We start from the raw sequence: 16,991 nt of genomic DNA, 5'->3' as shown, positions 1-16,991 counted from the left end.
TATCATAGCACAAGAAAAAAGTATACGATCAGTACTTTAAATGTACTAGTATGCTAAATAAGGTAGGCTAATATGCATGGTTTTGTGAACATGAATATTAACTGTCTAAATATATGCATACAACATGAAGTACTGAATAGAGTAAATGAAATCTATAGGTACTGAAAATATGTGAAATATATAAATACTAATGATGCATAAAATCTGTAAGTACTGAGGATGCATGACCAAGCATATAACATATTCTGATTATAATCTATAAATACTGAAATACTTAAATCTGATAACTGGATCACTGATATTTGTATGCTATGGTCAAACAACTAAAACTGAATTACTGGATTGATTACTGGACTGAGATTGTGGGATCTATCATCTAACCGACATGACCCAAATAAGAAAGTTTGGGGTCCAACCTGTAACCCCAGCTAGAAGGGTGTTATTACCATGCCATAGGTACTAACGCTGGCTGTGTGAATCCACTATACTGATGTACTATCCCGACAGACTAAGGGTGTCAAGCCTAAACTGACGGGTGACCCCTGCGAGGTAGTCAATCCTAATCTGACGGATGACTCCTCTTACCATATACTGGCTATGTAGTTCTGGAGTACATAGACTGCTACTAACGACTTTGCCTATCTGATGGGGAAGCTGCTATCTCTATCCTCTCTCGGTGCTAAATCCTACTCTCAACTGAACTGACTCAGAATAATTAACTGTTATGAGTTTAACTAATTATGATAACTGACTGAACTGATATTGCTCATATTATGTCTGTAATAGTTCTGAATCTACTAAGACTAAGTAAACAGCTATATTTTTGGGTATTCATAACCCCTAGAACTCAATAGCAATAAGAGTAAAAATAGTACTAATCTTTAAGGACATAACATGGGAGCAATTATTTAAAACTCACTCTTGTAGGGATTTAATCAAACACTTGATATGCATGGTTTACATTAAGCATAAGAATAGTTTAAAGCTTGTAGTAAAAGCAAAATTTCAACACTAATATCACAAATCATGAATTAAATCAGTGTACAACAATATTTAAACATGCATAGTGTAATAATCAACATCAATTTCATAAAAACATGGTATAGGACACGATTAATGAGATCTCATGGTGAAAATCACAATTTCAAATCATAAATAACTTGAAAAGATCATAATTTTGTATTTAAATTGGGTACGTGGGATTCATGGGTGAAAGGGACCCATGAATGAACACTTAAGATACTTGGGAAGATTTATTCTTGACGGTTCTTGGAATGATTCTTGAGTATTGTTCTTGATTTTTGAAAACTAGGGTTTGCTAGTTGAGAGAGAAAGCTTTTAATTTAGGGAAGAATAAGTGAATTAAGATATAATTAGGTTATTTAGGGGTTAATTTTGTGTTTAAGAATAATTAGGTTTGTGGAAAAATACCAATTTACCCCTGGAAAGTTATTACAATTCGTCACTGAAATGTCCCGAATTGGGCCACTACCGCAAAGCGGTGACATCGCAGTGAGCCACTGGAATGTGGCTGGCACTATTCATAAAAAGAACAAACGTGGAATTTGCTCTTGGCACAACGCGGTGGTATCGTATTGCCTTACTGGAAAATGACAATCGAGAAAATGGATAGTGGTGCGATGCGGTAGGATCGCGGTCCCTTACTAAGAAATGACAATTGTGAACTAAAATTTTGGCGCGACACACAAAAATCACGATGGCACACTGAAAATTGATAATTTACATTTGGACTGCCTCCACGATGTGTTGATGCACCATTTGACACACTATTTTACAAAAATTGCTATAACTTCTCACCCGATTATTAGATTTGGGCAAATTTTATATTATTGGAAAGCTGATTGAATTTCCTTCGCAATGGTAAGCTCTAAACTGAAAAATTCTGAGTATTTTGAAAATTTTAGATAGGAATGCTCATGTACTGAGAGCTAAACAGTGCTAGGAAAATACGGGGTATTACAATAATAAACATCAATGTACCTATAGAAACTTCAACTGACCTGCAACATAGCTAGATCCCCAAATGAAGATATAGTAAGTGTAGTATCATGACAAGCTTATAGGTTAATATCCAGACATGCTTAGCTTACTTCAACTTTCAACCTTACCATCTTTCTTTTATTTAAGAAATATTAATTTACCCTTAGTGTGTGACTAATTAACTTTATTTTATGAATCAATCTAATCCACAATTCTTATGCACGTACTTTATTACAACATAAAAATATATTACTTATTGTACATCTCTTTCTCGTACTTCTTTTTCTTTCTTATCAAATTCTCTTTAATGACAATCCTCATTCTTTATTATACTACCATTTAACTGTCAGGATTGCAACAACCAAGACAATTGATAATATCAACTTTACAAGAAAGCGCACTACAATATACATCATATATATAACTATATACATGGGACAATAATATTTACACATAATTCTAGATGTACCTTATAATATTCACACTTTCTATAATGCACAAACACCATTATCTACATAATTGGTCTATTTAAAGAACCAGAGTATCTCATCGAATAATCAATCCATACAAGGAATCAGTTATACTTAGGCAGATTCTTTAACAAATTACACTACAACATAAAAATGTATATAAATTTACATTCAAATACATATGATTAATGTATGTATGTAAGATGTGAGTATCAAATCTTTCTTTTCTCAATCGCATCATCATCAATATCACTACCATCATATCAACAAGTTATCATCGTCAATGTCATCTCAACATCATAACATTATGAGCTAAATATCATCATTAATATCGATCAATTCATCATCATCAATATCATTCCAACATCATACATATCATGATCTCGATATCATCATTAATACCATCAATGTAAATTCAAGAAGTAGTCAATAATTATAAGTAATGTCTGAAAGTGAATTCCAAACATCCAATCCAAATTAGATGCTAGCAACAACAATTGAAATAGAACTTAAAACTAATGACAATCTAGTAAATGCAGTTAATAATCATAAGTTCATCATTCCAAGTAATAAAAAATATCCACTAGTAGAGAAAATCACAAGTATACTTGAAAGCCAATTCACCACTTGCTCAATTGAGCACTATCAAACCCAATTATCAATCAGAATTATGCCTAAAGACCAATCAATTAAGAAATTATTTTAGAAGTTTACCTTCCAAAATATTGATATCTACATTCTAAATCATCGTCCTATTTCATTCACCAATCTAAACCTCTTTTATTCATATTAAAATAAGTAAATTTAGTTACTAACTAGTAATCTCTACACTTAACTCATTACAAGGTTTAAGGCACTATCCACTCTAGTCGATCATTCAACTAATAGATTCTATTCAACTTATAATTCTAGAAAGAGTCATACACCTTTACACATCTTACTTCCTTGCACTTAGACAAATTTGACATTAGATTCTTAAGTTATATCATCACCTCCGCTTATCACAATCAATCCCCCTAACAATCTTCTAGCAAGAATATCTTATGTTTCAAATATACACAATATCTAGTTTGCCCATTTTAAGGTGTTAAAGACTAGTTCTATGGATTAGAAGGCCACCTAATTCTTTTATTATCACTCATTTTCATGTATTAAAATCTATACATTATTAAGTAAGTCATACAAACACAAACACCCATTAAGGAATCCACATAAAGCACAAAACACACAATTATATCATTATTACATTATTTTTCATATTTTATCCATTCAAACTCTGTGTCACATGCTTAGATATGAAATGTCCTGTTAACTACAGTTATTAGGTGCAACTAGCCAAAGTCTACTATGCATAAAACCAAAACCTACTTGGGTGCCAAGCTGCTGCATAAATAAGCTAATCACGGATGATCTTTCTTCTTCACATTTTTGAAGGATAAATCATCTAATACACAACAAGTCTAAGAGTAATTAATCAATTAATCTTTAAATAAAATACTTTGGAAATACAAATCCACTATTCTACCCTCATTTGTAATGTATAATAAAATTCAATGTTTAGTTAACCAATAATTAGCTGCTCAATTCATCTCCATTAATGGAGTTTTGAAGCTAAAGGCCCCCTCTTTATTGAACTCAAGATCCACAACCATCAAAGTTTGTGATATTTAATTTACAGTAAAAAATCAATTCAAAGTGAAAATAAATATACCATTATCCCATGATTTCATGAACCTAGGATTCTAAACCACAAAAGTTTCACTATAATTCTCCATTCTAATGATTCTAGAAGATGAATGGATTAATCAATGTTAAAAAAGTAAAAATCTTACCTAAAAAAAAGTATTTCCATCCCAACCATATGCAAATCATCCCTCAAGGGCTTAGGAAGCGGTTAACTTCTCAGTTTGGATTGAGTTCAATAAAACAGTCATAAATTTTACCCTGATGGCAGATTAATAAATGGCCGGATACATTAAAAAATAGACTTAAAGGTCTTTCATTAGATGGGTATTTTCCCTATAAATCTTTGTATTCTAGGAGATATCCTCATTTGAAATTGATTCTAGTTTAAACATAGCTCAAACTCAATCGGTAAGAACATTTTCAACTTAAATTTATACTATAGGTATTCTATGACCTTAGTACATGTCCAATGTACTCCATACTAATGAATTTGACCTATAACTTATGATTATAGAGGTTATTATGATTTTACTATAGATATTTTAAGTAATAATGGAACGGATAGTTACACCACAATTTTTGTAGTTCCCATTTCAGTTAATACAAATCCTTATTTCTTCCTTTCTCCTCTAAATTTACCAAGAATAAAAGACCTGAGAGTTAAGATTCATTTATCATTGAGAATGAAGAAAACGAGTAAAGTGGAGAGTAAATGGTGGTTGAAGAATGTAGAGAAAATGAAGAACAAGATGAGTGCCAACAAAGAGATGGTGCGTGAAAAAATTGAAGAAAATCAAATTAAGAAGAAATAGAAGTAGAATTGGGGTTGAAACTGGAAAAACAAGATGGAAAGTATGGATATTATGCACATAATATCCATAATTATATTAGAAATGCTCAACTAAAGATGTGGCTTGGACTGTTGGGTTTGAAATTAAGAGGGCATCATACGAAAGCTATTTGTTTGCAAACCTTGAGATAATAAATCAGACGACTAAGAAAGCAATATTAAAAAGCACAAAATTATATATATTTTGGTCAATTGGTGTAACGCCCTGAATCTAGTACCCAAAATGCTACATGGTGCTCATGACCCCGAAGGACTATAAGCTAACCTATGACCAATATCTGTACTTGGACACGACATAATATATTATATAAATGCAAAAATAAAGGCTGAAAGGCCATAAGGTTCAAAACTATAACATACCTGATATAACATAACATCTGGATGGGTATGAAATACCCAAAACAACTGAAATAAACTTTCTGAACATGATAGTCTGAAAAGACTCTAAATGTTTGAATAAGGAGTTGATGGGACATATCCCCAAGTAACTCCAAATACTGAAATAAACTAAGCAATGAAGAAATAAAGTAATGATCATGTCCTCGAAGGATAAGGACTCACTGCTAACTCTGAATGCTGAAACTGGAATGCTATTGATGCTCTAGAGCTAGTGCTTCTGAACCTATGGTATAAAACACCATAGTGCAAATGCGTCAGTACATTTGCATGTACTGGTATGCAAGTGAGGTAGGCTGAATGTAAATGGTTCAAATACATAGACACTGCTAACTGACTAAATAACATGAACATCAGAATACATTTATGAATAAGTGAATGTGACTAAATTTAGGATGGTACTGACTATTGAGTTTGATTACTGGTAACATGAGTCACTGATAACTGATACAACTGATACTGAATGACTGTATTTGATAGGCTAGGTTCTACTAGAACTAACTGAGTTCCATACAATTCTGAGTTGATTGTATCTGACAGTCCTAAAATTCTGAAGAACTATCTGAGTTCTATTACTGAGACTGATTCTGAAATAGTAGATATGGGAATCAGTCCTCTAACCGAAATGCCCCAAAATAAGCAATATGTCTAGGTTGGGATCCAATCTATAACCCCAACTGGAAGGGTGTCAATATTGCACCACTGGTAAATACAAGTTGTGGGTGACCCTCAACTGACAGTATTCCCAAAAGAAAATGGTGGGACCCTCATCTGGCAGTGTTTATCCACCTCATCAACCGTCATCTGTCAGGTTTTATGTCTCAACCTATACTGGCTATATAGTTCTAGAACACAAGGATTGCTTCTAAGGATCACACCCTCAATTGTCAGTGTGTGTCCTCATCCTTATGTTCACTTAGAGCTAAATCCTACTCCTATCTGAATATATACTAAACATGATTAACTGAACTAAACTAGACTAAGTTCATTGAGTTTTGTTGACTGACAGAATGCTACTGAGATTATTAAAGTACTGAGCATTCTGAGATTTCTAGGATTACTAGGTTTACTGAGTTTTCCTGAGTCACATGACTGACTAAATTCAACTGAACATGGCTTGACTGAGGATATAGTGAAAACATGACACAGGCTCTATGCACATAGCTAAATTATCAGGTATTAGATACCCACAAGACTCGATAGCATAACAGTAATTCATGGCATAAATTCTAAAGCATAACAATAGCTACACACATATCCATAATCCATTGACTAGGACATTTCATCAAACACATGACATAAATGAACTTGTATATGAATGGGGATTTCATATTATCATACTAGTAAGATATTTTTCCTTCCAATAGGCATTTAATCAAACACAAAGTGAGCATAGTATATTAAGATAATATTTCTCAACTAGTAAACATCATGATTCAGTTCTAATTTCACCATTCAAGGATTTAATCATGGTTTCACATAAATCTACCCCTATAATAATTAGTTCCACATAAAATTTATCACCAAACAAGGATTATAATTCAATTGGTCATTATCAACATGAATAAAAGCAAACCCAACATAGAATTCATAAACATCCATATACTTGAACTTTGAAAAGAGATTCTTGAACTTCATGGATGAAAGGAGTCCATAAATGAACACTATGCATACCTGAGTTAATGAATTTAGAAGGACTGATGGAGAGTTCTTGTGATTTGGCTCTTGAATTTGAGAGCTAGGGTTCCTTGGCTTAAGAGAGAGCAACTCAATTTGGGAAAAACTGAGTGAATAATGATATCCTTAGGTCATGTAGGATTAAATTTCGTGTTTAAGGCTGAACTAAAATTATGGGAAAAGACCTATTTAACCCTGGATGCGTCTTTCAATTTTTGTCAAAATTTCCTGATTTGGCAGGCTGACGCGACGTGCGCTATCGCGTAGTGTCGCTGGAAATTGGCCACTGGGAACTGGGCTGACGATGTGACATGGTGAAATCGTGTTTCAATACTAGATGGGACCTGAAAGTTTAGCGCGACGCATAGATAATGTGCTGAGACACTGGAAAAAGGATAATTCTGAATTTGAGCCCTGGCGCGATGCGCCATAATTGCGGAGGCATACTAAATTTTGATGATTGCCATTTTAGCCTACGACGCGACGTATTGATGGCTTAGGTGATACAATGTCTCACTAAAAAGGCTCTAACTCTTCACCATGGTGTCGGATTTAGGTGAATTTGGTATCGATGGAAAGCTTATTCAATTTTTCACATGATAAAAAGTGAAAATCTTGAAAATACCATATACATAAAGGTGTATTCATCTTTGAGGCATATTTTTGACATCTTCGAGATGAATTTAAGCTAGGTAAATGTATGGGGTATTATAATATCCCCCCCTTGGGAACATTCATCCTCGAATGAGACTGATTAAGATGGGAAAAATGATAAGTTAAAGTACATACTGAACATGAACAATTGAAACATGACTACATGACTTAAATTTATGCGATTCATACAAAGCATGCATATCTGATGAATGATTTCATGACTGAACTGACTCATGAATACATGACTGAGATTTCTGATAACTGAGTTTCTCACAAGGAGAATGCATATCTGATCCATGAACACATAACTTATCTGATACTTGAATATATGATTTAATATGCAATGGTAATTGATACTTAGTTTATAATGGAATTCTGAACATGAACTGGACACCAAGTTGTAACTGAAATTTGAACATAAAATTGAAAGGCTTAAGGAAAGCAGTTACCCTGGGCTGAGTCTGAATTAGCGGAGAAGATGTGAGGATACTTGGTACGCATGTCTGCTTATGCTTCTAAGTAGCTCTCTCAATGGACTGATTCTGCCAAAGAACTTTAACTAAAGGGACTTCTTTGTTCCTCAGTCTACAAGTCTAATAGTTAAGATTGGATGCTCTGAATAGGGACTACAACTACTGGATCACCCATGCACTTCTTGAGCAAGAAGATATGAAATACTGGATAACTGAGGCTAGATCTGAAGGCAATTTGAGCTCATAAGCTACTTTGCTGAAACAACTAAGAATTTTAAGGGGACCACTATATCGGGGACTGATCTTTCCCTTTTTGCTAAATCTCTTCACTCCTTTCATGGGAGAGATCTTTAGATAAACATAGTCACCAATCTCAAACTCGAGAACCTTTTTGTGCACATCTGTATAAGACTTCTGTCGGCTCCAAGCAGCCCAGAGTCTTCTTTGATCATTTGGAATTTTTTGAAGGCATTGAACCCAGAGTCTTCTTTGATCAATTGGAATTTTTTGAAGGCATTAAATACTAAGTCAGGCCCTATAACTGAGGCCTCACTAACTTTGAACCAGCTGACTGGAAATCTGCACCTTATACCATAGAGAGCTTTGAATGGAGCTATTTTAATACTGGAATGATATTTGTTGTTGTATGAAAACTCAATCAAAGGAAAGTAGTCGTCCCAACTTCCCTTGAAATCAATTGCACACGCTCACAATATATCTTCTAGAGTCTGAATGGTCCTTTATGCTTGACCATCTATCTGAGGATGGAAGGCTGTACTAAGAATAACTTAGGTACAAAGACCCTTTTGGTACACTTTCCAAAAATGAGAGCTGAATTAGGTACCTCTATCTGAGATAATAGATAATAGAGCACCATGTAATCTAACCAACTCTCTGATGTAGAGTTTGGCATAATCCTCGGTTGAATAAGAGGTATGGACTGGAAGGAAAAAACATGATTTGTTCATCCTGTCTACAATGACCCAAACTAAATCATGCTGATAAAGAATACGAGGCAAACCTATCACGAAGGCTATGTTTACTTTTTCCCACTTCCAAGTAGGAATATTGAACTCTTTTATGGACTCACTAGATTTCTGATGCTCTATCTTAACTTGCTGACACGTAGAGCACTTAGCCATAAACTCTACAATATCTTTTTTCTTCCCACTCCACCAATAGATTTCCCGCATACCGTGGTACATCTTTGTGGCCCCTGGATAAATAGAGTAGCGTGCACCATACGCTTATGCAAGAATTCATGGCCTCAAGTCATCTACTCCTAGAACACACAGACAACCCTAACAACGTAGGACACCATCTTCCCCTTGGGAGAAAACACCTGTTTTCTGATCCTTATGACTCTTTTAACTTGAAAAGTTTGGGATCTCTATCATGCTTTTCTTTCACCTCAGAAACTAAAGATGATTCTGAACTACTCTGAACCCTTATATCACCCTCCTCTATATCAATTAAGTGCACACCTAGTCACGCAACCTGATGGACTTTCTGAGCTAGCTTCTTTTTACTATCCTCAAAATGAGCAACACTACCCATAGACAGTCTATTGAGAGCGTCATCCACAACGTTGGCCTTTCCAGGATGATAAAGAACACTCATTTCATAATATTTCAAGAGATCTAACCACCTTTTTTGAGGAAGATTGAGATTTTTTCTAAGAAAAAACATACTAAAGGCTTTTATGATCTGTGAACACATCTACATAAACACCATATAGATAATGCCTCTAAATCTTTAAGGAAAATACTACGGCTTCTAACTCAAGATCATGAGTAGGATAATTCTTCTCATAGGGTTTAAGCTGTCTGGAGGCGTAGGCTATGACCTTTCCATGTTGCATGAGGACACAACCTAAACCTACTCTGCATGTATCATAATACACTATGAAACCATCTAAACTATCTAGAAGATCCAAAATTAAAGCTGAGGTAAGTCGAGTCTTCAACTCCTAAAAAATCTTCTCATAAAGATTTGACCACTGAAACTTGACTTTCTTTTGAGTCAATCTGTACATAGGGGATGAAATAGAATAAAAAACCTCAACAAACCATCTGTAATAGCCCACCAAACCCAAGAAACTTCTAATATCTAATGGAAAGATAGGTCTGGGCCAGTTTCTTACTTCTTTGGTCTTTTGAGGATCTACTCTAATGCCATCATCAGAAATGATATGACCAAAGAATACTACTGACCTTAGACAAAATTTGCACTTATTAAATTTGGCGAACAACTGATGATCTCTAAGAGTCTAAAGTATGATTCTGAGATGGTTTCCGTGATCATGTTCACTGTAGGAATAGACAAGAATATCATCTATGAAGACTATGATGAACATGTCCAAGTACTACTTGAACATACGGTTCATCAAGACCATGAAAGCTGTTGGGGTATTGGTAAGACCAAAGGACCGTACTAGGAATTTAAAGTGACCATACCAAGTTCAGAAAGCTATTTTTGGAATGTCACATTCTCTGATTCAATGCTGATAATAGCCTGATCTGAGTTCTATCTTAGAGAAATAGTTAGCACCCTGAAGTTGGTCAAACAAGTCATCAATTCTGGGAAGTGGATACTTGTTCTTGACCATGACTTTAATGAGCTGATGATAATCAATGGACATTTTGAGAGAACCGTCTTTCTTGCATATGAATAAGACTAGTGTGCCCCACGGGGACACACTGGGTCTGATGAATCCCTTATCTAAGAGATCCTTTAACTATTTTTTCAGTTCTTTGAGTTCTATTGGTTCCGTTCTGTATGGCAAAATAGATATAGGCTGAGTATCTGGAAGAAGGTCAATGCCGAAGCCTATTTCACTTTCAAGAGGAATTCCTGGAAGATCTTCAGGAAAGACATCTGAATATTTAATCATGAATTGGACTGATTCATGATTGGAAGTTTTGGAACTACTGTCCTTAACTCAAAAAATATGATAGACATACCCCTTAGATATCATTTTTTATGCCTGGAGGTAAGAAACAAGTTGACCTCTGAAAGCTGAAGTACTACCCCTCCACTCTAGGGAAGGTTTATTTGGAAGCTGGAATTGGAATTTTTTGTTTCTGCAGTTGACTGTGGCATATTAGGAATAAATCCAATCCATGTCAATAATGACATCAAAATCAGTCATCTCTAATTTGACTGAGTCTGTTAAGGTGACTTTCTAAAATATCATAACCGGGCAGTTCCTATATGCCCGCTGGGCTATGATAGTTTTACCCATTGGGGTAGATACTGAGAAGGGCTCTACTAGAATTTTAGGACTGACTTCAAAATCAACTGCTATATAGGGAGTAATGAAAGACAAGGAAGCTCCTGGATCTAGCGAAGTGTAAATATGTACATAAAATATCTGTAACATACCAGTAACCACATCAAGAGAATTTTCCTGATCTTGCCGGGACTAGAGAGCATAAAGTCTATTTGGGCTTTTTCCACTAGTAGCACTAGAAGTGGCACCCTGTAGATTTAGGCAATCGAACAGGGCTAAAAAATGGTTCTGCTGACCCCGATAACCTGACTGGGGACAGTCTCTGACTCTGTGGCCTGGCTTGCCACATTCAAAACAGAAATCACTGCCAGCTCTGCAAGTACCCTTATGGTTCTTACCATAAGTCTCACAAAGAGGATTAGTTCAGGCAATGCTAATATTTCCCAGAGATTTAGAGCCTGGCGCCCTACCTTTGCTACTCTCCCTGAACTTAGGAACTAGAGCACTAGCTGAAGAAGGAGCTGGAATGGATGACTTAGGATGAAACTAAGAATGGTTTCCTCCTTCTGACTTAGGCTGAGCAAAGTTGAAACTACCTATCTTTGCTCTCTTATTCTACTTCTCCCTCATCTTAATCTTTTACGCTTCTATCTGTTGAGCATGGGTCATAAGACTGGCTATGTTTATGTCACTATTCAACATCGTGGACCTGCACTCATTGACCATGCTATTATTCACCCCAGAAAAAAACTTACTCATCTTGGCCCTGCTATTTGCAACCACGTGAGGAGTATATTTGTCTAATTGAGTAAACTTAAGAGAATACTCTTTCACCTTCATGTTTCCCTACCTGAGGTTAATAAATTCTAACACGTTGGCTTTCCTCATCTCTTGGGGAAAGAATCTATCTAAGAATATAGTGACAAACTCCTTCCACTCAATAGGCCCTGCAATATCTGACCTCTCTGACTTCTACTATTTAAATCAAGTGTGAGCAACATCATAAAATTGATATGCAGCTAGCTTAACACTCTTACTCGAAGTAACCCCCATGATGTCTGTAACCTTCTGAACCTGGTCTAGGAACTCCTGAGAATCCTCTTCTAACTTAGACCCGACAAAGAATGGAGGATTCATTTGGGTGAAGTCCTGAATCCTCACTGCAACTGAATTGGCCACTGGGTTAGCCAGAATAATAGTTGGTCATTCATTTTGAGCACCAACTAAATTAGAAGAGTAGTAAATATAGCTCTGAACTCGGCATTAGAAATGTGTTCGTCCAGGGTATCTACTTGGACGGGCTGAGGGGCTGACTGATTTCATTTCTTTTTTGGGGTGGCATGTTCTATAGAAGAAAAGAAGAAACGACTTAGACTAAGAGTTAAGCTTGAGCTCACGCTCACTGTCATGGCATGAATACTGAAAGAAGGGAAACTATTCCTAAAACATTTCATAGCCTCCTTCACATAAATGTTGCATGCAACACACCCATGTACAAGACTCTACTATATGTGGCTTTCAGACTTCCTAGGATTCTATTGAACCTTAGGCTCTAATACCAAGTTTTTAATGCCTCAAATATGGTACCCAGAATACTACATGGTGCTCATAGACCCGAAGGACCACAAGCTAACCCATGACTAATATCTATATCTAGACACGGCATAATATACTGTATAAATACAAAAATAAAGGTTGAAATACCATAAGGATTAAAACTGTAACATAACTGATATAACATAACATCTGGATGGGGTATGAAATACCCGAAACAACTGAAATGAACTATCTAAACATGATAGTCTAAAAAGCCTCTAATTGTCTGAATAACGAGTTGATGGGATACGTCCCCAACTAACTGTAAATACTAAAATAAACTAAGTAATGAAGAAATAAAGTAATGATCATTTCCTCAAAGGATGAGGACTCACTGCTAACTCTGACTACTAAAACTAGAATGCTACTGATGCTCTAGAGCTCATGCTTCTTAACCTATGGTATAAAACACCATAGCGCAAATGCATCAGTACGTTTGAATATACTGGTATGCAAGTGAGGTATGTTGAATGCAAAGGGTTCATATGCATGAACACTGCTAAATGAATAAATAACATGAATATGAAAATACATGCATGAATAAGTAATTGTGACTGAATTCTTGATGGTACTGACTACTAAGTACAATTACTGATAACATGAGTCACTGATAATTGATATAACTGATACTGAATGACTATATCTGACAGTCTAGGTTCTGATGAAACTAACTGAGTTCCACACTATTATAAGTTAACTGTATCTGACAGTCTTAAAATTCTAAAAAAGTATCTGAATTCTATTACTGAGACTGAGTCTGAAACTGTAACTATGGAAAGTAGTCATCTGACATACATGCCCCAAATAAAGTAATATAGCTAGGTTGGGGTCCAATCTGTAGCCCTAATTTGAAGGGTGTCAATACCGCAGCACTGGTAAAGACAAGCTGTGGGTGACCCTCATCTGAAAGTCTCCCCAAAAGAGAATGGTGGGACCCTCATATGGCAGTGTTTATCCACCTCATCAACCATTATTTTTCAGTGTTAACGTCTCAACTTATGCTGGCTACATAGTTCTAGAATGCAAGGATAACTTCTAAGGATCACATCCTCAACTGTCAGTATATGTCCTCATCCTTATGTTCACTCAGTGCTAAATCCTACTCCCATCTGAATAGACACTGAACATGATTAACTGAACTGAACTGGACTGAGTTCATTGAGTTCCATGACTGAAGGAATACTACTAAGATTACCAAAGTACTGAGCTTTCTGAGATTTTTGGGATTACTGAGTTTACTAAGTTTTCCTGAGTTATCTGACTGACTGAATTCTACTGAACATGGCTTGACTGAGGATATCATGAAAACATGACACAGGCTCTAGGCACAGAGATAAATTGTTGGGTATTAGATACCCCTAGGACTCGATAGTATAATAGTAATTCATGGCATAAATTCTAAAGAACAACAATGGCTACACACATATCCATAATCCATTGACTAAGATATTTCATCAAACACTTGACATGCATGAACTTGTATATGAATGGGGCTTTCATATTATCATACTAGTAGGATACTTTTTCTTCCCAGAGGAATTTAATCAAACACATAGTGAGCATAGTATATGCAGACAATATTTTGCAACAAGTAAACATCATGATTCAGTTCTAATTTCACCATTCAAGGGTTTAATCGTGGGTTCACATGAATCTGCACCTATAATAATTAATTCGACCTACATTTATCACCAAATATGGATTAGAATTCAATTTTTCATTTTCAATATGAACAAAAGAAAACCTAATATAGAATTCATAAACATCTATATACTTGAACTTTAAAAAGAGATTCTTAGGGTTCATGGATGAAAGAAGTCCATGAATGAACACTATACATACTTGAGTTAATAAATTTGGAAGGACTTGTGATTTGGCCCTTGAATTTGAGAGCTAGGGTTCCTTGGCTTGAGAGAGAGCAACTCAATTTTGAAAAAAATAAAGTGAATAATGATATTCTTAGGTCATGTAGGAATAAATTTCGCGTTTAAAGCTGCACTAAAATATAGGAAAATACCCATTTAACCTTGGACGCATCTTTTTATTTTTGTCAAAATTTCCCAATTGTGCAAGCAAGCACGACGCGGCACTATCACGCCATGTCACTGGAAATTTCCTACTAGGAACTGTGCTGATGGTGCGACACGGTGAAATTGCATTGCAATACTTGATGGGACCTAGAAGTTTTGCGCGACGCAGAGGCATCGCACTAAGACACTATAAAAAGGACAATTCTAAATTTGATCCTTGGCGTGATGCGCCATAATCGCAGTGGCTCACTGGATTTTGATGATTCCTATTTTGGCTTGTGACACGATGCGTTGATGGCTCAGGTGATACACTGTCTCACTAAAACGACTCTAACTCTTCGCTCGGGTGTCGGATTTAAGCTAATTTGGTATCGATGAAAATCTTATTCAATTTTTCACTTGATAAAAAGTGAAAATCTTGAAAATACCACATGTATAAAGGTGTATTCATCTTCGAGGCATATTTTAGACATTTTCGGGGAAAATTTAAGTTAGGTAGAAGTACGGGGTATTACAATTGACTTACATATTATAAAACCTAATATTAAAGAAATCATAAAAGCTTAAGAGATAAAATATCCCTCTAAACAAAACTATCAAATATTAAAGGACTACATTATGGATACTATTGTGTTATGGTTTGAGAAGGGGGTATTCTATTTATAGAGTTCCAAAATCTTTCCTCAAAGAAAAAGATTAGTCAAATATGGAAATATTTTATATTTTCTTTTAATAAAAATTAAAAGTATTTCTGGTTACTTTTGTTTTTCTTCCAATAAAAACTAAAACTTAATTTTGGTAAGAAAATCAGTGCAAAAACCCAAACAAATCTTTCTTTTTTGGCTTGATTTTTTGCAAAATATTCTTGATCCTCCTTCTTCTTGTGCATAATCTTCGTTCTTCATATATTCTTTATATATCACTGTTGTTTGACATGCTTTAAAAATTGAGCCTTTTTAGGTTAAAATATATCAGCCCTTTCCTGATTAAAAATATTGGAGTCCTTTTGCAGGGTTAAAAGTGAGCTGTATTTTTTAATATGTGACAGCAGGATTGTTGAAAAATTATTTGAAACTTTCTTCACATGTAGATAGACAAAAATCTTCATTATCATCAAATTAATTGCAACTTTAATCTTAACATGTCCTCAATTTAAATCATCGGATCATTGAACCATAGGCTCTGATACCACTTGTTGGATTCAAAATCGAGAGGGTATCATATGGAAGCTATTAGTTTCCAAACCTGGAGATGATAAATCAGACGACTAAGAAAGCAATATTAAAAAGCAAAAAATTATTCAAAATTTTGGCCAATTGTCCTACATATTATAAAACCTAATATAAAATAAACCATAAAAACTTTAGAGAGAAAATCTCTCTCTAAACAAAACTATCAAATATTAAAGGACTACATTGTGGATACTATTGTGTTATGGTATGCGAAGAGGTATTCTATTTATAGAGTTCCAAAACCTTTTCCCAAAGATAGAGGTTATCCAAATATGAAAAAATTTTATATTTTCTTTTGAGAAAAAATAAAAGTAATTCTGGTTCCTTTTATTTTCCTTGCAATAAAAATTAAAACTTAATTTGGTAAGAAAATTAGCGTAAAAACCCTAACATAGACAAGAATAACAACAAATTGATAAAAATTAAGGTACAAACAAATTCTAAATTATTATAGTTGAATTTTTTTATTTATTTTAATCATAAACATGAAATTTCCTTCTTCTTCATCTTTGTTTTGTGTAGGGGACCGTTTAGCAACATAGAGGATGAACTAAGAATAAACTAATCTACTGTCATAACTAGAGAAATAGAGTACATATATGTCTAGAAACTTCTCAATATTATGTTTGAGCTTCAAAAGGATAATCTAATCAGTCATCAATTCAATAAATTTAGTACTTAGTATTCTGTATGA

This window comes from Capsicum annuum, chromosome 12 (genome assembly GCF_002878395.1).
Source record: "Capsicum annuum cultivar UCD-10X-F1 chromosome 12, UCD10Xv1.1, whole genome shotgun sequence".
Taxonomy (NCBI): domain Eukaryota; kingdom Viridiplantae; phylum Streptophyta; class Magnoliopsida; order Solanales; family Solanaceae; genus Capsicum; species Capsicum annuum.
This window is presented reverse-complemented; position numbering follows the sequence as displayed.